This window comes from Heterodontus francisci, unplaced genomic scaffold, assembly GCF_036365525.1.
Source record: "Heterodontus francisci isolate sHetFra1 unplaced genomic scaffold, sHetFra1.hap1 HAP1_SCAFFOLD_618, whole genome shotgun sequence".
Classification (NCBI taxonomy): Eukaryota; Metazoa; Chordata; class Chondrichthyes; order Heterodontiformes; family Heterodontidae; genus Heterodontus; species Heterodontus francisci.
Genome location: NW_027141114.1, coordinates 455,469 through 478,012, shown reverse-complemented (window position 1 = coordinate 478,012; position 22,544 = coordinate 455,469). Strand labels below are relative to the sequence as shown.

At 45.6% G+C, this 22,544-nt stretch overlaps 1 non-coding gene across 1 annotated transcript; it reads right to left on the bottom strand.

Annotated features, from left to right (window-relative positions):
* Positions 1–1,911: 1,911 nt before the first annotated feature.
* On the bottom strand, positions 1,912–2,000 carry trnap-cgg (transfer RNA proline (anticodon CGG)). Its single transcript is given in 2 exon segments — positions 1,912–1,947; positions 1,965–2,000. It is a non-coding gene; the product is annotated as a tRNA-Pro (tRNA).
* Between the last annotated feature and the right edge of the window lie 20,544 nt (positions 2,001–22,544).

The window sequence follows — 22,544 nt, the reverse complement described above, 5'->3', positions numbered from 1 at the left end:
CCCTGATTATTCTTTCTAAAACCTTACCCACCACTGCTGTTAATCTAACTAGCCTGTAGTTACCCAGACTGTCCTTACACCCTTTCTTGTATAAGGGTGTCGCATTTGCCACTGTTTAATCCTCTGGCACCTCCCCCGTATCCAGGGAAGATTGGAAGATTATAGCAAGCCCTTCCGTTATCTGCATCCGCATTTCCTTTCGCAACCTGGGATGTGAGCCATCCGGACCAGGTGATTTATCTTACCTAAGCACAGCCAGCCTTTTTATTACCTCCCTCTCCTAATTTGTACTCTCTCCATTGCCTCTACTCTCTTCACTTCGACTGATATTTTGTCAAATTCCACTTCCTTAGTGATCACTGATATAAAGTACTCATTAAGTAGATTAACATTGCCCTGCACCTCTAAGCATATATTATCCTTTTTGTCCCTAATAGGCCCTACTCAACCTCTTACTTTACTACCCACTTATCATTTACATGCTGCTCGAAGATTTTTGGGTTCCCTTTCATGTTGACTGCCAGTCTATTCTCATAGAAATAGTGAATAAGCAAATATAGTCGATATAAGTATTTACCATCCTTGATGAGGTGGAACTTTTTTATGTTGTGGGTGGTAATGACTTGGCCCACGAGTGTGGTGGAAGCAGAGACAATCAATGATTTGAAAAGGAAATTGGATGGATACTAGAAGGAAAGAAACTTGCAGGAGGAAAGGGATCGAGCTGGTGAGTGGAACTGACTAGATTGCTCCGGGGAGAGCCAGCATGGACGTGATAGGCCAAACGACCACCTTCTATGTTGTAAATGATTCTGTGTTGTTTCTCAAATTCAATCCACTGGTGCTTGGTAAATAATTTCAAAGTAAATTGTGCAACTGGAAAATCAGAACCAAGGCAAGGGACGCATAAGGAAGCAAAATTGCTGAAACCCGGGATTAAACCAGGGACCTTCAGATTTTCAGTCTCACACTCTCCCAACTGAGCTATTTCAGCCCTACATTAACAGTGGCTTGGTGTCCTTGTTTTGGAAGAAAATACATACATTCAAGTTTTCCAAAAAATTAAAGAACATAACATGTGAGTAATATTCCCCATTGCTTTCTCAGTACTGATGGATTGTGAAGCGGGAGACAGCCAGACGTCCCAGTGATCCACACTGACCCTGAGCTGAGAATGAAATGAGATCAAATTCAATCTTTCATAGTGAGATGCTGCTGAGAGGTAAGAGTCCTGAATCAAAGCGAGACTTGCTCATTTCAAACACTCCCTGTACTCTCTGCTCATGAAGCCTTAAAAAAGGGAAAAACAGAATGGCACTCAAACTCACAATCCTGCCATTAAAAGTCTCATATTCGACTGACAGAACTGTCACTTCTACTCGGTGTCTTATTGGATGGATGCAACTCCAACGCAGGGGTGGCATTCAAATCCTCCCATGGGTCCACATGTCAGACTGAGTTCCATGTTGTAGACTCAAGCAAAGGAAATCTTCTCACTTCCAAAACTATCAGCGAATTGAAGCTGATTACAATCAACATCATCAGAGGTCAGAACTACCTGGTGAAAGAAGACACTCTGAAGAAGGATCCACAATTATTCAAAGGCATCGACAAAGTGAAAAACAAGAAAATCGTTGAGCCAATGCAAGCCAAACAACAGAAACACTGAAGAATTCCATTCCATTCCAGTCCAGAACCCAGTGCTGTTGTTTTTTGGAGTCAGGTCTCAATTACTGCAACAACTTTATATTCCCAGTTGGTTATCTGTACATTGAGTTAATTACAATTTTGTCGACAAGCTCTTTGAATCCATTTGTCTGGTCCTCAAGCCAGCTCCGTTTGGAAGTCAATTCCACCTTCTGGAAGGCTGAAACCAATAGATAACCTTAATCTAAAAATGCCAGCAGACCAGGGCTCGTCCGGGACTTGAACCCGGGATCTCTCGCATGTTAATTAATCATACTCCCGAAGCGAGAATCATACCCCTAGACCAACGAGCCACTGACAATCAGGTTTTATTAGCTGCTGTGGAATTTCACTGGAACCCCCCCGTCAATCATCCATTTTTTTTCAGATCAAAGCAACATCCTGCAAATGCTGAAATAAAAACAGAAAGTGCTGGAAATGTTCAGCAGCTCTGGCAGCATCTGTGCTGTGAGAAACACAGTTAACGTTTCAGGGCACTCATCTTTTGTTTCAGCCATCCTTTCAGACTGCTTCTGTCCATCCAATCTCACTTTCTATTCTATCCACATTCTAACCATTCACTACGTTCCTACATTTTTCATGAATTCCTCATTTCTTTTATTAATGACAATTTTGTATTTCTGGCCTTTGCTTCAGACACCACCACAAGTGGAATCATGTCTCCATCTGCCCAATAAAACCACTTCGCTGTATCCTCACATTGCAATATTTCTTTCACCCTGACAGACTGTGGAGTTTCTGCTGCTTGATTGCAGTTCTTGCTTCCCGCCAGTAGATGTCACCTCACTCCAAAACAGTGAAGTTTACAAATCTGAGTGAGACACAACAGGAAATAATTGTTCACATGATAGTGAATGTGTGGGATTTAGAAATACTCGGAGTGGAGACGAGTTATTATTGCACTCTGCTATTACATCTTTTATAATGGACTCCAGCATTTTCCCCACGACTGATGTCAGGCTGACCGGTATATAATTCGCTGTTTTCTTTCTGCCTCTTTTTTTAAATAATGGAGTTACATTAACTACCGTCCAATCCATTGGAACTGTTCCAGAGTCGATAGAATTTTGAAAAAAGACCAGAAATGCATCTGCTATTTCAAGGGCCACTTCCTTAAGTACCACGGGATGTAGATTATCAGGCCCTGGGGATTTATCGGCCTTCAATCGCATCAATTTCCCAAACATTCCCTATTAATACTGATTTCATACAGTTCCTCCTTCTCACTAGACCCTATGTTCCCCAACATTTCTGGGAGATAATTTGTATCCTCCTTTGTGAAGACAGATCCAAAGTATGTTATGGGAAGCAAGGGATGAAATTGCAGAGCCGCTGGCAATGATCTTTTCATCTTCTCTGCTGACGGGGGTGGTACCAGGTGATTGGAGGGTGGCAAATGTTGTGCCCCTGTTCAAGAAAGGGAATAGGAACAACCCTGGGAATTACAGGCCAGTTAGTCTTACTTCGGTGGTAGGCAAGTTGATGGAAAAGGTGCTGAGGGATAGGATTTCTGAGCATCTGGAAAGACACTGCTTGATTCGGGACAGTCAGCACGGTTTTGTGAGGGGTAGGTCTTGCCTCACAAGCCTGATTGAATTCTTTGAGCAGGTGACCAAGCAAGTGGATGAGGGTAAACCAGTGGATGTGGTGTACATGGATTTTAGTAAGGCATTTGATAAGGTCCCCCATGGTGGACTTATGGAGAAAGTCAGGAGGCATGGGATAGTGGGGAATGTGGCCAGTTGGATTAAGAATTGGCTAACTGATAGAAGGCAGAGAGTGGTCTTAGATGGTAAATACTCAGCCTGGAGCCCAGTTACCAGTGGCGTGCCGCAGGGATCAGTTCTGGGTCCTCTCCTGTTTGTGATTTTTATTAACGACTTGGATGAGGAAGTCGAAGGGTGGGTCAGTAAATTTGCAGATGATACAAAGGTTGGTGGAGTTGTGGATACCGAGGAGGGCTATTGTCGTCTGCAAAGGGACTTGGATAGGTTGCAGTGCTGGGCTGAAAAGTGGCAGATGGAGTTTAACCCTGAAAAGTGTGAGGTCGTCCATTTTGGAAGGACAAACATGAATGCAAAATACTGGGTTAACGGTAGGGTTCTTGGGCATGTGGAGGAGCAGAGAGACCTTGGGGTCTATGTGCATAGATCATTGAAAGTTGCAACTCAAGTGGATAGGGCTGTGAAGAAGGCATATGGGGTGTTAGCGTTCATTAGCAGAGGGATTGAATTTAAGAGCCGTGAGGTGATGATGCAGCTGTACAGGACCTTGGTAAGGCCTCATTTGGAGTACTGTGTGCAGTTCTGGTCGCCTCATTTTAGGAAGGATGTGGAAGCCTTGGAGAGGGTGCAGAGGAGATTTACCAGGATGTTGCCTGGAATGGAGAATAAGTCTTACGAGGAAAGGCTGAACATTCTAGGCCTCTTCTCATTAGAACGGAGAAGGATGAGGGGTGACATGATAGAGGTTTATAAGATGATCAGGGGAATAGATAGGGTAGACAGTCAGAAACTTTTTCCCCGGGTGGAGCAAAGCGTTACAAGGGGTCATAAATTTAAGGTGAAGGGTGGGAGATATAAGGGGGATGTCAGGGGAAGGTTCTTTACCCAGAGAGTGGTCGAGGCATGGAATGCCTTGCCCGGGGAAGTTGTTGAGTCAGAAACTTTAGGGACTTTCAAAAGGCTTTTGGATAGGTATATGGATAAAGGAGAATGATGGGGTATAGATTAAATTGTCCTTGACAGAGGACAAAGGATCGGCACAACATTGTGGGCCGAAGGGCCTGTTCTGTGCTGTATGTTCTATGTTCTATGTTCTATATGTATTTAATTGGTCTGCCATTTCTTTGTTCCCCATTATAAATTCCCCCGTTTCTGATTGTAAGGGGCCCACATTTGTCTTCACTAATCTTTTTCTCTGCACATATCTATAGAATCTTTTACAGTCAGTTTTTATGTTCTCTGCTAGCTTACTCTCATACTCTATTTCCCCCTTCTTAATCAATCCTTTTGTCCTCCTCTGCTAAATTCCAAACTGCTCACAATCTTCAGGTTTGCTGCTTGTTCTGGCCATTTTATATTTCTCCTCCTTGGATCTAATACATTCCTTAATTTCTTTTGTAAGCCACAGTTGAGCCACCCTTCCTGTTTTACTTTTGCACAGACAGGAATGAACAATTGTTGTAATTCATCCATGCGCTCTTTAAATGCTAGCCATTGCCTATCCACTGTCAACCCTTTAAGTAACGTTCCCCAATCTATCATAGCCAACTCCCGCCTCATACCTTCATAGTTTCCTTTGTTTAGATTCAGGACCCGAGTCTCGGAATCAACTCTCTCACTCTCCATCTTAATGAAGAATTTTATCATATTATGGGCGCACTTCCCCAAGGGACCCCACACAACAAGATTGTTAACTAATCCTTTCTCATTACACAATACCCAGTCCAGGATGGCCTGTTCTCTAGAGGTGTTATACACCTCTATCAATTCTCCACTCAATCTCCTTTGAGAAAGGCAGAATAATCCTAGCTTTTCCAACCTAACCTTGTTGCTAAAATCCCCCATCCCTGGATCCATTCTGGTAAATCACCTCTGCGTCCTCTCAAGGACCCTCACATTCTTTCTAAAGTCTGCTGAGCAGAACTGGAAGCAACACTCCAATTGGGGCCTAACCAGAGTTTTATAATGGTTCAGCATAACTTCCCTGCTTTTGTACTCAATGCCTCTATTTATAAAGCCCAAGATCCCATATGCTTTGCTAACCACTCTCGCAATATGTCTTGCCACCTTCAAAGATTGATGCACATGAACCCCAAGTCCCTCTATTCCAGCACACTCTTTAGAACTGTGCCATGAAGTATATATATTATGGAAAGCTGTAGGAGCAACAGGGTGGTGGTGATAGGAGATTTTAAGTTTCCCAACATTGACTGGGATTCACTTAGTGTTCGAGGTCTAGATGGAGCAGAATTTGTCGGGAGCATCCAGGAGGGTTTTCTAGAGCAGTATGTAAATAGTCCAACTCGGGAAGGGGCCATACTGGACCTGGTGTTGGGGAATGAGCCTGGCCAGGTCGTTGATGTTTCAGTGGGGGACTACTTTGGGAATAGTGATCACAATTCCGTAAGTTTTAGAATACTCATGGACAAAGACGAGAGTGGTCCTAAAGGAAGAGTGCTAAATTGGGGGAAGGCCAACTGTACCAACATTCGGCAGGAGATGGGGAATGTAGATTGGGAGCAGCTGTTTGAAGGTAAATCCACATTTGATGTGTGGGAGGCTTTTAAAGAGAGGTTGATTAGCGTGCAGGAGAGACATGTTCCTGTGAAAATGAGGGGTAGAAATGGCAAGATTAGGGAACCATGGATGACAGGTGAAATTGTGAGACTAGCTAAGAGGAAAAAGGAAGCATACATAAGGTCTCGGCGGCTGAAGAAAGACGAAGCTTTGAAAGAATATCGGGATTGTAGGCGCAATCTAAAATTAAGAATTAAGAGGGCTAAAAGGGGTCATGAAATATCTTTAGCAAACAGGGTTAAGGAAAATCCCAAAGCCTTTTATTCATATATAAGGAGCAAGAGGGTAACTAGAGAAAGGATTGGCCCGCTCAAGGACAAAGGAGGAAAGTTATGCGTGGAGTCAGAGAAAATGGGTGAGATTCGAAATGAGTACTTTGCATCGGTATTCACCGAGGAGAGGGACATGACGGATGTTGAGGTTAGGGACAGATGTTTGATTACTCTAGGTCAAGTCGGCATAAGGAGGGAGGAAGTGTTGGGTATTCTAAAAGGCATTAAGGTGGACAAGTCCCCAGGTCCGGATGGGATCTATCCCAGGTTACTGAGGTAAGCGAGAGAGGAAATAGTTGGGGCCTTAACAGATATCTTTGCAACATCCTTAAACACGGGTGAGGTCCCGGAGGACTGGAGAATTGCTAATGTTGTCCCCTTGTTTAAGAAGGGTAGCAGGGATAATCCAGGTAATTATAGACCGGTGAGCCTGACGTAAGTGGTAGGGAAGCTGCTGGAGAAGATACTGAGGGATAGGATCTATTCCCATCTGGAAGAAAATGGGCTTATCAGTGATAGGCAACATGGTTTTGTGCAGGGAAGGTCATGTCTTACCAACTTAATAGAATTCTTTGAGGAAGTGACAAAGTCGATTGATGAGGGAAGGGCTGTAGATGTCGTATACATGGACTTCAGTAAGGCGTTTGATAAGGTTCCCCATGGTCGGCTGATGGAGAAAGTGAAGTCGCATGGGGTCCAAGGTGTACTAGCTAGATGGATAAAGAACTGGCTGGGCAACAGGAGACAGAGGGTAGCAGTGGAAGGGATTGTCTCAAAACAGAGACGTGTGACCAGTGGTGTTCCACAGGGATCCGTGCTGGGACCACTGTTGTTTGTGATATACATAAATGATTTGGAGGAAAGTATAGGTGGTCTGATTAGCAAGTTTGCAGCCGACACTAAGATTGGTGGAGTAGCAGATAGTGAAGGGGACTGTCAGAGAATACAGCAGAATATAGATAGACTGGAGAGTTGTGCAGAGAAATGGCAGATGGAGTTCAATCAGGGCAAATGCGAGGTGATGCATTTTGGAAGATCCAATTCAAGAGTGAACTATGCAGTAAATGGAAAAGTCCTGGGGAAAATTGATGGACAGAGAGATTTGGGTGTTCAGGTCCATTGTTCCCTGAAGGTGGCAACGCAGGTCAATAGAGTGGTCAAGAAGGCATACGGCATGCTTTCCTTCATCGGACGGGGTATTGAGTACAAGAGTTGGCAGGTCATGTTACAGTTGTATAGGACTTTGGTTCGGCCACATTTGGAATACTGCGTGCAGTTCTGGTCGCCACATTACCAAAAGGATGTGGATGCTTTGGAGAGGGTGCAGTGGAGGTTCACCAGGATGTTGCCTGGTATGGAGGGCGCTAGCTATGCAGAGAGGTTGAGTAGATTAGGATTATTTTCATTAGAAAGACGGAGGTTGAGGGGGACCTGATTGAGGTGCACAAAATCATGAGAAGTATAGACAGGGTGGATAGCAAGAAGCTTTTTCCCAGAGTGGGGGATTCAATTACAAGGGGACACGAGTTCAAAGTGAAAGGGGAAAAGTTTCGGGGGGATATGCGTGGAAAGTTCTTTACGCAGAGGGTGGTGGGTGCATGGAACGCATTGCCAGCGGAGGTGGTAGACGCGGGCACGATAGCGTCTTTCAATATGTATCTAGACAGATACATGAATGGGCAGGAAGTAAAGAGATACAGACCCTTCGAAAATAGGCGACAGGTTTATATAGAGGATTTGGATCGGCGTAGGCTTGGAGGGCCGAAGGGCCTGTTCCTGTGCTGTAATTTTCTTTGTTCTTTGTTCTTTGCCTCTCCCTATTCCTTCTGCCAACATACATCACATCACACTTGTCACTATTAAATTCCATCTGCCACCTGTCTGCCCATTCTGCTAGCCTATCACTGTCCTGTTGCAGGCAGTTCATATCATCCTCACTGTTTGCCACTCCTCCAAGTTTGGTGACATCGGCATATTTTGAGATTCTACTCTGTATTCCAAGATCCAAGTCACTTACCTTGAGCAAAAAAAGCAGTGGTTCTAGCACTGACCCTTGGGGAACACCACTGTCGACTATCCTCCAGTCTGACAAAGAACCATTTAATAAGACTCGCTGTTTTCTGTCCTTAAACCAATTTTCTATCCAATTGGACACTGACCCTCCTATACCACGAACCTCAATTTTGTTAACCGCCCTTTTATGTGGTACCTTGTCAAACGCTTCCTTAAAATCCATATAAACAACATCCACTGCATTCTCTTCATCAACCTGCTCTGTTAGTTCATCAAAAAATGCAGTGAGATTAGTCAAGCATGAACTCCCATTTATAAATCCATGCTCACTCTCCTTAATTAAGTCAAACCTCTCCAAGTGACTGTTGATTTTTTACCCTGATTATTCTTTCTAAAACCTTACCCACCGCTGCTGTCAATCTAACTAGCCTGTAGTTACCCAGACTGTCCTCACACCCTTTCTTGAATGAGGGCATCGCATTTGCCACTGTTTAATCCTCTGGCACCTCCCCGTATCCAGGGAAGATTGGAAGATTATAGCAAGCCCTTCCGTTATCTGCATCCGCATTTCCTTTCGCAACCTGGGATGTGAGCCATCCGGACCAGGTGATTTATCTACCCTAAGCACAGCCAGCCTTTTTAGTACCTCCCTCTCCTAATTTGTACTCTCTCCATTGCCTCCACTCTCTTCACTTCTACTGATATTTTGTCAAATTCCACTTCCAAAGTGATCACTGATGCAAAGTACTCATTAAGTAGATTAACATTGCCCTGCACCTCTAAGCTTATATTATCCTTTTTGTCTCTAATGGGCCCTACTCAACCTCTTACTACCCACTTATCATTTACATGCTGCTCGAAGATTTTTGGGTTCCCTTTCATGTTGACTGCCAGTCTATTCTCATAGAAATAGAGAATAAGCTAAATATAGAAGATATAAGTATTTCCCATCCTTGATGAGGTGGAACTTTTTTATAAAAGCAAAATACTGCGGATGCTGGAAATCTGAAACAAAAACAAGAAATGCTGGATTCACTCAGCAGGTCTGGCAGCATCTGTAGAAAGAGAAGCAGAGTTAACGTTTCGGGTCAGTGACCCTTCTTCGGAACTGACAAATATTAGAAAAGTCACAGATTATAAACAAGTGAGGTGGGGGTTGGGCAAGAGATAACAAAGGAGAAGGTGCAGATTGGACCAGGCCACATAGCTGACCAAAAGGTCACAGAGCAAAGGCAAACAATATGTTAATGGTGTTTTGAAAGACAAAGCATTAGTACAGATTAGGTGTGAATATACTGAATATGGAACATCAGCAAGTGCAAACCTGAAGAAAAACAACCTGAAAAAAACAGTGGGTAAGCAAACTGAACAAACTAAGATGAAATGAAATAAATGCAAAAAATGTAAAAAGGAATGCAAAAAAAAGGAAGAAAAAATAACTAAAAATGAAAGTAAAGTGGGGGGCTGTCATGCTCTGAAATTATTGAACTCAATGTTCAGTCCGGCAGGCTGTAGTGTGCCTAATCGGTAGATGAGATGCTGTTCCTCGAGCTTGCGTTGATGTTCACTGGAACACTGCAGCAATCCCAGGACAGAGATGTGAGCATGAGAGCAGGGGGGAGTGTTGAAATGGCAAGCAACCGGAAGCTCAGGGTCCTGCTTGCGGACTGAGCGGAGATGTTCCGCAAAGCGGTCACCCAGTCTGCGCTTGGTCTCCCCAATGTAGAGGAGACCACACTGTGAGCAGCGAATACAGTATACTACATTGAAAGAAGTACAAGTAAATCGCTGCTTCACCTGAAAGGAGTGTTTGGGGCCTGGGATAGTGAGGAGAGAGGAGGTAAATGGGCAGGTATTACACCTCCTGCGATTGCAAGGGAAGGTGCCCTGGGACGGGGACGAGGTGGTGGGGGTAATGGAGGAGTGGACCAGGGTGTCGCGGAGGGAACGATCCCTTCGGAATGCTGACAGGGGAAGGGAGGGGAAGATGCGACTGGTAGTGGCATCACGCTGGAGGTGGCGAAAATGGCGGAGGATGATCCTTTGGATATGGAGGCTGGTGGGATGAAAAGTGAGGACAAGGGGAACCCTGTCACGGTTCTGGGAGGGAGGGGAAAGGGTGAGGGTAGAGGTGCGGGGAATGGGTCGGACACGGTTGAGGGCCCTGTCAACCACAGTGGGGGGAAATCCTCGGTTGAGGAAAAAGGAGGTCATATCAGAAGCACCGTCATGGAAGGTAGCATCATCAGAGCAGATGCGTCGGAGACGGAGAAACTGGGAGAATGGAATGGAGTCCTTACAGGAGGTAGGGTGTGAAGAAGTGTAGTCGAGGTAGCTGTGGGAGTCAGTGGGCTTATAATGGATATTGGTAGACAACCTATCCCCAGAGATGGAGACAGAGAAGTCGAGGAAGGGAAGGGAAGTGTCAGAGATGGACCATGTAAAGGTGAGAGAAGGGTGGAAATTGGAAGCAAAGTTGATAAAGTTTTCGAGTTCGGGGCGGGAGCAGGAAACGGCACCGATGCAGTCATCAATGTACCGGAAAAAGAGTTGGGGGAGGGGGCCTGAGTAGGACTGGAACAAAGAATGCTCGACATATCCCACAAAAAGACAGGCATAACTAGGACCCATGCGGGTACCCATAGCGACACCTTTTACTTGAAGGATGTGCGTGGAGTTGAAGGAGAAGTTGTTCAATGTGAGAACAAGTTCAGCCAGGCGGAGGAGGGTGGTGGTGGATGGGGACTGGTTGGGCCTCTGTTCCAGGAAGAAGTGGAGTGCCCTCAAACCATCCTGGTGGGGGCTGGAGGTGCAGAGCGATTGGACGTCCATAGTGAAGAGGAGGCGGTTGGGACCAGGAAACTGGAAATTGTCAAAATGACGTAGGGCGTCAGAAGAGTCACGGATGTAGGTGGGAAGAGACTGCACCAGCGGAGAAAAGATAGAGTCTAGATAGGAAGAAATAAGTTCAGTTGGGCAGGAGCAGGCTGACACAATGGGTCTGCCGGGACAGTCCCGTTTGTGGATTTTGGGAAGGGGATAGAAGCGGGCTGTCCGGGGTTGCGGGACTATGAGGTTGGAAGCTGTCGAGGGAAGATCTCCAGAGGAGATGAGGTCAGTGACAGTCCTTTGGACGGTGGCTTGATGTTCGGTGGTGGGGTCATGGTCCAGAGGGAGGTAGGAAGAGGTGTCTGTGAGTTGGCGTTGAGCTTCTGCAAGGTAGAGGTCGGTACGCCATACAACAACAGCACCACCCTTGTCTGCAGGTTTGATGACCATGTCGGGGTTAGACCTGAGAGAACGGAGTGCCTCAAGTTCAGAGGGGGACAGGTTAGAGTGAGTGAGTGGGGCAGAGAAATTGAGACGACCAATGTCTCGCCGACAGTTTTCAATGAAGAGATCAAGAGCGGGTAAGAGGCCTGGGTGAGGGGTCCAGGTAGAGGGAGAATACTGGAGGCGGGTGAATGGGTCACCCCCCTCCAGTATTCTCCCTCTACCTGGACCCCTCACCCTGGCCTCTTACCCGCTCTTGATCTCTTCATTGAAAACTGTCGGCGAGACATTGGTCGTCTCAATTTCTCTGCCCCCCTCACTCACTCTAACCTGTCCCCCTCTGAACTTGAGGCACTCCGTTCTCTCAGGTCTAACCCCGACATGGTCATCAAACCTGCAGACAAGGGTGGTGCTGTTGTTGTATGGCGTACCGACCTCAACCTTGCAGAAGCTCAACGCCAACTCACAGACACCTCTTCCTACCTCCCTCTGGACCATGACCCCACCACCGAACATCAAGCCACCGTCCAAAGGACTGTCACTGACCTCATCTCCTCTGGAGATCTTCCCTCGACAGCTTCCAACCTCATAGTCCCGCAACCCCGGACAGCCCGCTTCTATCTCCTTCCCAAAATCCACAAACGGGACTGTCCCGGCAGACCCATTGTGTCAGCCTGCTCCTGCCCAACTGAACTTATTTCTTCCTATCTAGACTCTATCTTTTCTCCGCTGGTGCAGTCTCTTCCCACCTACATCCGTGACTCTTCTGACGCCCTACGTCATTTTGACAATTTCCAGTTTCCTGGTCCCAACCGCCTCCTCTTCACTATGGACGTCCAATCACTCTACACCTCCATCCCCCACCAGGATGGTTTGAGGGCACTCCGCTTCTTCCTGGAACAGAGGCCCAACCAGTCCCCATCCACCACCACCCTCCTCCGCCTGGCTGAACTTGTTCTCACATTGAACAACTTCTCCTTCAACTCCACGCACATCCTTCAAGTAAAAGGTGTCGCTATGGGTACCCGCATGGGTCCTAGTTATGCCTGTCTTTTTGTGGGATATGTCGAGCATTCTTTGTTCCAGTCCTACTCAGGCCCCCTCCCCCAACTCTTTTTCCGGTACATTGATGACTGTATCGGTGCCGTTTCCTGCTCCCGCCCCGAACTCGAAAACTTTATCAACTTTGCTTCCAATTTCCACCCTTCTCTCACCTTTACATGGTCCATCTCTGACACTTCCCTTCCCTTCCTCGACTTCTCTGTCTCCATCTCTGGGGATAGGTTGTCTACCAATATCCATTATAAGCCCACTGACTCCCATAGCTACCTCGACTACACTTCTTCACACCCTACCTCCTGTAAGGACTCCATTCCATTCTCCCAGTTTCTCCGTCTCCGACGCATCTGCTCTGATGATGCTACCTTCCATGACGGTGCTTCTGAAATGACCTCCTTTTTCCTCAACCGAGGATTTCCCCCCACTGTGGTTGACAGGGCCCTCAACCGTGTCCGACCCATTCCCCGCACCTCTACCCTCACCCCTTCCCCTCCCTCCCAGAACCGTGACAGGGTTCCCCTTGTCCTCACTTTTCATCCCACCAGCCTCCATATCCAAAGGATCATCCTCCGCCATTTTCGCCACCTCCAGCGTGATGCCACTACCAGTCGCATCTTCCCCTCCCTTCCCCTGTCAGCATTCCGAAGGGATCGTTCCCTCCGCGACACCCTGGTCCACTCCTCCATTACCCCCACCACCTCGTCCCCGTCCCAGGGCACCTTCCCTTGCAATCGCAGGAGGTGTAATACCTGCCCATTTACCTCCTCTCTCCTCACTATCCCAGGCCCCAAACACTCCTTTCAGGTGAAGCAGCGATTTACTTGTACTTCTTTCAATGTAGTATACTGTATTCGCTGCTCACAGTGTGGTCTCCTCTACATTGGGGAGACCAAGCGCAGACTGGGTGACCGCTTTGCGGAACATCTCCGCTCAGTCCGCAAGCAGGACCCTGAGCTTCCGGTTGCTTGCCATTTCAACACTCCCCCCTGCTCTCATGCTCACATCTCTGTCCTGGGATTGCTGCAGTGTTCCAGTGAACATCAACGCAAGCTCGAGGAACAGCATCTCATCTACCGATTAGGCACACTACAGCCTGCCGGACTGAACATTGAGTTCAATAATTTCAGAGCATGACAGCTCCCCACTTTACTTTCATTTTTAGTTATTTTTTCTTCCTTTTTTTTGCATTCCTTTTTACATTTTTTGCATTTATTTCATTTCATCTTAGTTTGTTCAGTTTGCTTACCCACTGTTTTTTTCAGGTTGCTTTTCTTCAGGTTTGCACTTGCTGATGTTCTATATTCAGTATATTCACACCTAATCTGTACTAATGCTTTGTCTTTCAAAACACCATTAACATATTGTTTGCCTTTGCTCTGTGACCTTTTGGTCAGCTATGTGGCCTGGTCCAATCTGCACCTTCTCCTTTGTTATCTCTTGCCCAACCCCCACCTCACTTGTTTATAATCTGTGACTTTTCTAATATTTGTCAGTTCCGAAGAAGGGTCACTGACCCGAAACGTTAACTCTGCTTCTCTTTCTACAGATGCTGCCAGACCTGCTGAGTGAATCCAGCATTTCCTGTTGTTGTGGAACTTTTTTATGTTGTGGGTGGTAATGACTGGGCCCACGAGTGTGGTGGAAGCAGAGACAATCAATGATTTGAAAAGGAAATTGGATGGATACTAGAAGGAAAGAAACTTGCAGGAGGAAAGGGATCGAGCTGGTGAGTGGAACTGACTCCATTGCTCCGGGGAGAGCCAGCATGGACATGATAGGCCAAACAACCACCTTCTGTGCTGTAAATGACTCTGTGTTGTTTCTCAAATTCAATCCACTGGTGCTTGGTAAATAATTTCAAAGTAAATTGTGCAACTGGAAAATCAGAACCAAGGCAAGGGACACATAAGGAAGCGAAATTGCTGAAACCCAGGATTGAATCAGGGACCTTTAGATCTTCAGTCTAACGCTCTCTCAACTGAGCTATTTCAGCCCAACATTAACAGCAACTTGGTGTCCTTGTTTTGGAAGAAAATACATACATTCAAGTTTTCCAAAAAATTAAAGAACACAACATGTGAGTAATATTCCCCATTGCTTTCTCAGTACTGATGGATTGTGAAGCGGGAGACAGCCAGAAGTGCCACTGAGCCGCACAGACCCCGAGCTGAGAATGAAATGAGATCAAATTCAATCTTTCATAGTGAGATGCTGCTGAGAGGTAAGAGTCCTGAATCAAAGCGAGACTTGCTCATTTTCAAACACTCCCTGTATTCTCTGCTCATGAAGCCTTAAAAAAGGGAAAAACAGAATGGCACTCAAACTCACAACCCTGCCATTAAAAGTCTCATGTTCGACTGACAGAACTGTCACTTCTACTCGGTGTCTTATTGGATGGATGCAACTCCAACGCAGGGGTGGCATTCAAATTAGGGGCGGCACAGTGGCACCGTGGTTAGCACTACAGCCTCACAGCTCCAGGGACCCGGGTTCGATTCTGGGTACTGCCTGTGTGGAGTTTGCAAGTTCTCCCTGTGTCTGCGTGGGTTTTCTCCGGGTGCTCCGGTTTCCTCCCACAAGCCAAAAAGACTTGCAGGTTGGTAGGTAAATTGGCCATTATAAATTGTCACTAGTACAGGTAGGTGGTAGGGAAATATAGGGACAGGTGGGGATGTTTGGTAGGAATATGGGATTAGTGTAGGATTAGTATAAATGGGTGGCTGATGGTCGGCACAGACTCGGTGGGCCGAAGGGCCTGTTTCAGTGCTGTATCTCTAATCTAATCTAATCTAAAAATCCTCCCATGGGTCCACATGTCAGACTGAGTTCCATGTTGTAGACTCAAGCAAAGGAAATCTGCTCAGTTCCAGAACTATCAGCGAATTGAAGCTGATTACAATCAACATCATCAGAGGTCAGAACTACCTGGTGAAAGAAGACACTCTGAAGAAGGATCCACAATTATTCAAAGGCATCAACAAAGTGAAAAACAAGAAAAACAAGAAAATCAATAAGCAAGATGCTGGAGAGAGTTAAGAATCACAGAATCATAGAAAGTGTAGCGCACAGAAAGAGGCCACTTGGCCCATCATGTCTGTGGCGGCTGAAAAACGATCCACCTGTTCTAATCCCACCTTCCAGCATTTGGTCCGTAGCCCTGCAGATTACGGCACTTGAGGTGATTATCCAGACTGCTTTTGGATGAGTTGAGGGTTTCTGTCTCAACCATCCTTTCAGGCAGTGAGTTCCACACCCACACCATCCTCTGGGTGAAAAGGTTTTTCCTCGTCTCCCCTCTAATTTTTCTACCAATCACTTTAAATCTATGCCTCCTCGTCACTGACCTCTCTGCTAAGGTGAATAGACCCTGCACTTCCACTCTATTTAGACCGCTCAAAATTTTGTACATTTCAATCAGATCTCCTCTCAGCCCTCTCTGCTCCAAGGAGAACAGCCCCAGCCTATCCAGTCTTTCCTCATAGCTGCATTTTTCCAGTCCTGGCAACATCCTTGTAAATCTCCTCTGTACCTTCTCTCGTGCAATTGCATCCTTTCTGTAATGAGGTGTCCAGAACTGCACACAGAACTCAAGTTGTAGCCTAACCAATGAGTTATACAGTTGCAGCATAAGCTCGCTGCTCTTGTATTCTATACCTCGGCTAACAAAGGAAAGGATTCCATCTGCCTTCTTAACCACCTTATCGCCCTGTCCTGCCATCTTCAGGGATCTGTGGACATTCAATCCAAGGTCTCTCACTTCCTCTATACTTCTCAGTATCGTGTATTCTGTTGACTTGTTTGACCTCCCCAAATGCATCACTTCACACTTCTCCAGGTTGAATTCCATTTGCCACTTTTCTGCCCACCTGACCAAACCATCAATATCTTCCTGCAGCCTACAGCTATCCTCCTCATTATCTACCTCATGGCCAATCTTTGTGTCGTCTGCAAAGGTCTTGATCATGCCCCCTACATTGACTTCCAAATCGCTAATATGTACCACAAAAAGCAGGGGACCTGGTACTGAGCCCTGCAGAACACCACTGGAAACAGCCCTCCAGTCGCTAAAACACCCGTCAACAATTACCCTTTGTTTCCTGCCACTGAGCTAATTTTGTATCCACCTTACTGCATTTCCCTGGATCCCATGGGTTTTTATTTTTTTAACCAGTCTGCCATGTGGGACCTTGCCAAATGCCTTGCTAACATCCATGTAGGACACGTCAGCTGCACTACCCTCATTTATCTTCCTTGTTACTTCTTCAAAAAATTCCATCAAGTTGGTCAAACAAGATCTTCGCTTAAAAATCCATGCTGACTATCCTTGATTAACCTGTGCTTTTCGAACTGACAGTTTATTCTGTCTCTCAGAATAGGTTCCAGTTATTGGGCCATGACTGAGGTTAGTCTGACTGGCCTGTAATTACTCGGTCTTTCCTTCGCTCCCTTTTTCAACAGAGGTTCAACCTCTTTTGTAGCAGACTATTGTAAATTTCACAATTCGCATGGGAAAAAGTATTACATACTTCACTTACAAGTTCTAATGTTACTGGCGAAATGAGGGCTTATGTATGATTTGAACCCAGGACCTCACACAAATACACAGCAGGAATTCTGCTCCTTTACCAAAAAGCCATCTCCTTTATAGAGATGTAAATATGCAATATTGGAAGAGTGGAGGACTTGGGACCAGGACAGTGACTGACTTTTCTGCCTGTCTTCCAAATTCTGCAAGGTTCCATACAGACAATTAATGAACTGTCAGGGTGTTACTTTATTCCATTCTTCTTCTTCTTCTTAGGCAGTCCCTCGGGAACGAGAATGATTTTCTTCCACTTCAGGGTTCTGGGTCCAGTGACTAGATGTCTACTTAAATCGCAGAGAAATTAAACACTTTTCAATTTGTCTCACGACATAAATAGCAACATGTGCAGATATTTCACAGCTGTATGATTGGATGCTGCTAACGTTGTTACACTCAGTACACATGGTACCTTCATGTTGCAATAAATATTATAATATCTATTCAGGTAACTGTCATCCCACAGCTGCAAAATTTCACTGGTTCAACATTCTCATCAAACACTAAAGCATTCCACAAAGCAAGGCTCACAAATTCAACACCAGTTTCTCTTTTGGAGTCTCTCTGGTGTAATCTGGTCTCTGATAGATTACTGGTGATCATCCTCCACATGAGCAGTCGTCCTAATCCCATGTGCCTGTCCTGTTCCCACCTCCCTTACCTGTATACACAACAGAATTCCATACTGCTGATATATGCTGGTAAACACTTTCCTTGTTCTATGAAACTGTGATTACAGTGGAAATCCGCAAGAGAGGAAGCTATTGTTGGCACCTTTAACTCTGCAGCCAGTGACCAGAAGAATTCTCACTCCTGAACGAGGACTGTTTCAATTTCCTTTTGGAAGATCACATCATCACATGAAGGAAGTGAAGTGTTTTTGTATCACAGTGACCACAGAGGAGTTTTAAAACAAACTATTAAATTATGAATTCATATTTTATTTCGAATGCTACATTGGAGGTTAATTTCACAGACAGTCCTGCAGTTTATGATTTGTGTGAAATCAGTGAGATTGTGAGTTGGGTCGACCCCTCCCTATCAGAGTCACCAGGGCAAAGGGAGTGTTTAGTCATCGACATCTTGCTCAGTACAGCATTTTGGTGGCTGGCTCCTGAACTGCCAGTGACAGGAGTAAACAAGTCATCGCTGAGGATTTCAAGTGCTATTTAAAGATTAATCACCTTTTACTGTTCACTTACTGCTGGAGGTTTGAAGAGGACATTTGAAACACGTTGGGAGACTTTCTGGGAAACTTTGTCAAGACTTCACCAACACTCTGTCAGCATTTACTCTGGAAATACTCTGAGGATTTCACCTATAAAGAGTAAGTGCTGTGTTACTCCACCTTATTGGAAACTTTATAGGAATGAGCAGGAGAAAGGGAGCGTTTAGTCATTGACATCTTTCTCGGTCTGCGGGAGGAATGGGAGGAGGACACGAGGCCAGGCTGAGCAGCACCAGCTGCGGCAGGAGAGAAGGACAGGAGAGACAGGAGAGGGAGGTGGACTCCTTCTCCTCTGTAAGTACAGGACATTCCTCCTCCTTTGGACCTCCTCCATCAAGACCTCCAGTACTGTATCTGTGAACCTGTGCCTTCGTTCCCTCAGTCCCTGAGTGATCCTGAAACATGCTGCTGTGTGTCAGACAGTACACTTCACACCTTCAGTGGAAATGTGTGTGTGGGACCCACTTATACTGCACCAAGAACATTGCTTCGAATCAGCACTCGAGTGATGAACTGCAGCTTTCTGTTTTCATGCCTCCAGGCAATTTCAAATTATGGTCATCAGAATGATGTGTGAAAACCAGATTTCAAACAGGCGAGTCTTATTATCACAGCACCCGTATCCCAAAATCACCAGCTGGAATTTCCTTCTGAAAACCACCCACTTCTGGGAGCTGGTCTGGCAAGTGAAGTGGGACACGGCCCCTCAGCAAAACTCCACACCAGAAGTGACCACTGGGATTTCTGCCATGATTTCCCTCTCTGAGCCTCTGTAACTCTGATCATTTTGTGACAGTGCACCCACCAGAATCAAATGACTGGGGCGACGGGGGAGAAATGGCTAAATGTGAACACACAGTGGGCTGTTTCTGGATCACGGATTTACCAGGAGTTATGGCAATGATGATAAAACTGCAGCTTCTGAGCAGTCAAGGCTACGTTGTCAGAATGCCAGCTATGGAAGCAGTAACTGTTGTCACTGGATAAGTGACCAGAGCTCTTCTACCCTCCTCCTAATGTCTGGTTGGCAGCTACATTGATCTCCCGGACGGCCAGTGCCCAGGGTCTTCCTCACCTTATGTGTTGCCTCCCTCATTGTGTTGTCGGTGTGAGTTCTGGACTCCTCCAATTGTCCCGTCATCTGCACCAGGAGAGAAGAGACTGTCTCCACAGCCTGTGTGTGAGACCAATGCTCATCAATCATTGATCTTGACCAGCCGAGGCCTCGGAGATATTGCTCTTGGAATCCTCAGCTGAGACCTCCTGCTTCTGTCACCCCCGGGGGAGAGACAGATTTCTCCTCAATGTTATCCACAGTTCCTCCTGCTCACTGCTGCTCTGTGTCAGGAATACTGCCTCCCTGAATGGGTTTGAAGATTCACCAATAGTTACAATAACACAACAGAATATTTATTTAATTACAATACATACATTTACCAATGTGTAGGTCATGTTGAAAGAATGATCAGTTTGTTGTTCTGAAGAGGAGGAGGTGGAGGAGGATTGGGGTCTGTGTCTTTAGGTTTCATTCTGGTGGGGGACAGCAGCAGTTCATTACACAGCTCGTCCACCAGGTAACCCACCGGGCGGGTCAGACACGTTCCAGCTGCTGCAGGAGTAAAGTTGAAAAGGTCACTGCGTGTTCTCGGAGCTGCTCCTGCTCATTATTGAAGAATAACTCACAATCCATGGTATAGGAATTGATCTTTCTCTGATCAATGGTTTTGTTTCTGAGAGTGAATCACAGCAGAGAGAATTCACAGCTAAATTTCAAACATCTATAAGTAGGGATTTGTGTGTCAATAGTGTGGAGACACTAAAGATCCCTTTGAATCAGACAATTATAGAGACGGAGCTGAATACATGGAAAGAAATGGAGGATGGGAACAGATGATGAACCTCTGCAAATTCAACAAGGGGGTTGTTCTGCTGCCAGAGCAATGGCGGAATATGCTGGTCCCAGTCTTCCTGGTATTGTGGAGCAGCTGGCTTCTCACATCCTTAAGATCCAACACTGTCAGGCAGTCACTGTGACTGTCTTCCTTGGAGAACTGATAAAAGCTCCACAGGTTTCGAAGCATCTTAAACTAACTGCTGTGATAGGTATCTGAGGAAGTCCATGTAACTCCCATTGGGCTCCTCTAGATATCAATGAGGAAGCCTCAGCAGATCCAGTAAGTGGCAAGATCATCCACAGTGTTGACCTACAAGATCTGATGATCTCCTCACTCTTTCCATCCAAGTGCAACAATAAGTGAACCAGTTTGGAATGGACCTGTTGGTAGAAGAAATATCTTCACCCTCAGATTCCACTTGGTCAAGTTTCCCAACACATTGGAACATTTCCACCAGTACTTTCTCACACCTTCCCTCAAAGAGTGACTGAATTCTGCTGAGGATTGTATCGACAAAGGGTGGATTAGTGTTTGCTCTCAACTGAATCATGTTCTTCGACAGGTATGACAGCACCTCAAGCGTTAGCATCTCTTTGTTCTGCTTATTCCTCAACAGGATAATGATTGAGTCCAGCACCCTCCAAAACCATCCAGCATCTCCAAAGGTCATGTTCTCCAGGCCCCTGACACACTGCAATGAGAGAAGCAAACAGCAAATACCTCAACAATCTGCTCACCAGAGTGATTGTGAGTGGTTGCGAAGAGGATGGAAGGACAGCAAGTGACAATATTAGCTTGCCCAGCGGAGACAGAAATTGATGAAACCTGGTGGTGTTTGGAGGATCCCCCAGCTCCAAAACTTGAACAGAGACAGGGAATGAGGCCACCGTTCCCTTTCTCACCCCCTTTATCATCTCCGACTTCGGAGCACCAAACCTACATGGTTCAAGTGGTGACTGAGGTAACTGCAGCAGCCCCGACAGTGTCTCCAGTTGAAATTAGCTAACTCAGCCAAGAGTGGGAATCAAACCTGAGATCCTCTGGTTCATATGGTTGAATGTCAGGTGAACAGCAGTGCCTTTACCACGAGACCATTGGGGAACTCGAGAAACTGTGTTTCTAAATTAAAACGTGCAATTTGTTTTCAGCAGCTTAAAAAACACAGATTTAGTATATTTTCACAATTCCCTGTCTGGTTTTTACACAAATGCACTGAGTTCCCATTGAGCCTTGAGGATAGAGTGTAATTAGTCTACAAATGCAGACAGGTCAAATGGCTCCTGATTGGGACAATCCTATTAATGTCATTTGAGAATTATAATAACTTAAATCTCTGGGAAGGAGAGGAACTTATTACACTGGGTTTTAAAAAATCTACAATATATGTGATTATGTTTGTAAACGGTTTCAAAGCAGATGTTTACAGAAGTTAAAGGAACTCGGTTATGAATTATAGTCATCTTTTTGATGAGGCATTATTAGAGGTCATGCAAGATTAACGCTGGTGTTTTGTAGAACCACGGTTTCTCTGGCCTCAAAATTCCTCGCGTTCCACCACAATGTTGCTCATCAACACACTTCGCCTTTAGATCCTTAACTATTTACAACCATCTCCCACACCTCCAAAAAATTATATTCCCTGTGCTTGAATGGATCAGATTGTCAGACGGCTCTAATCTTGATTATCTCATGTTTTTTCATGTTTGTAGAGAAAGGGAACACATTTACAAAAGGTCAGGGATGAGTTTTGTTTGACCTGTGGGTTCTGGATTTCTTCGGTAAGTTGTATGGTCTGTTTAGTAGTGCAGTCTTCGGAAGACAAGCCTGCTTTTGCTGCAGAGCCTCTGCTGGAAGCACAGCAGCTCAGTGAAGTGCTTGAAGACTCAATATCATCTGTCAAGCTGCTGTCTTCTAGATCTGGGGAGTAAAAAACACAATCACATGAATAAAAAGTTACTGTGCTGAGAATGTTTCAGGTTATTGAAGTGTTGTGGCTCAGTCTGGGTTCATCAAACTCCATAAGAGAAACAAGCAGTTTGCAAGAACCGGTTTCTCAATTGTATAAAAACCGTCATTCTTCAACTCAACCGAAAGCGAAACAAATGTTACATTCTGTTGAAAAAAAATATTCCCTTATTGCTCGGGCTGTCAACACAGGCCAAACCCATGCATACGAGGGAGTCAGTGTGACTGCATGGTGTCACAAGTGTTTCC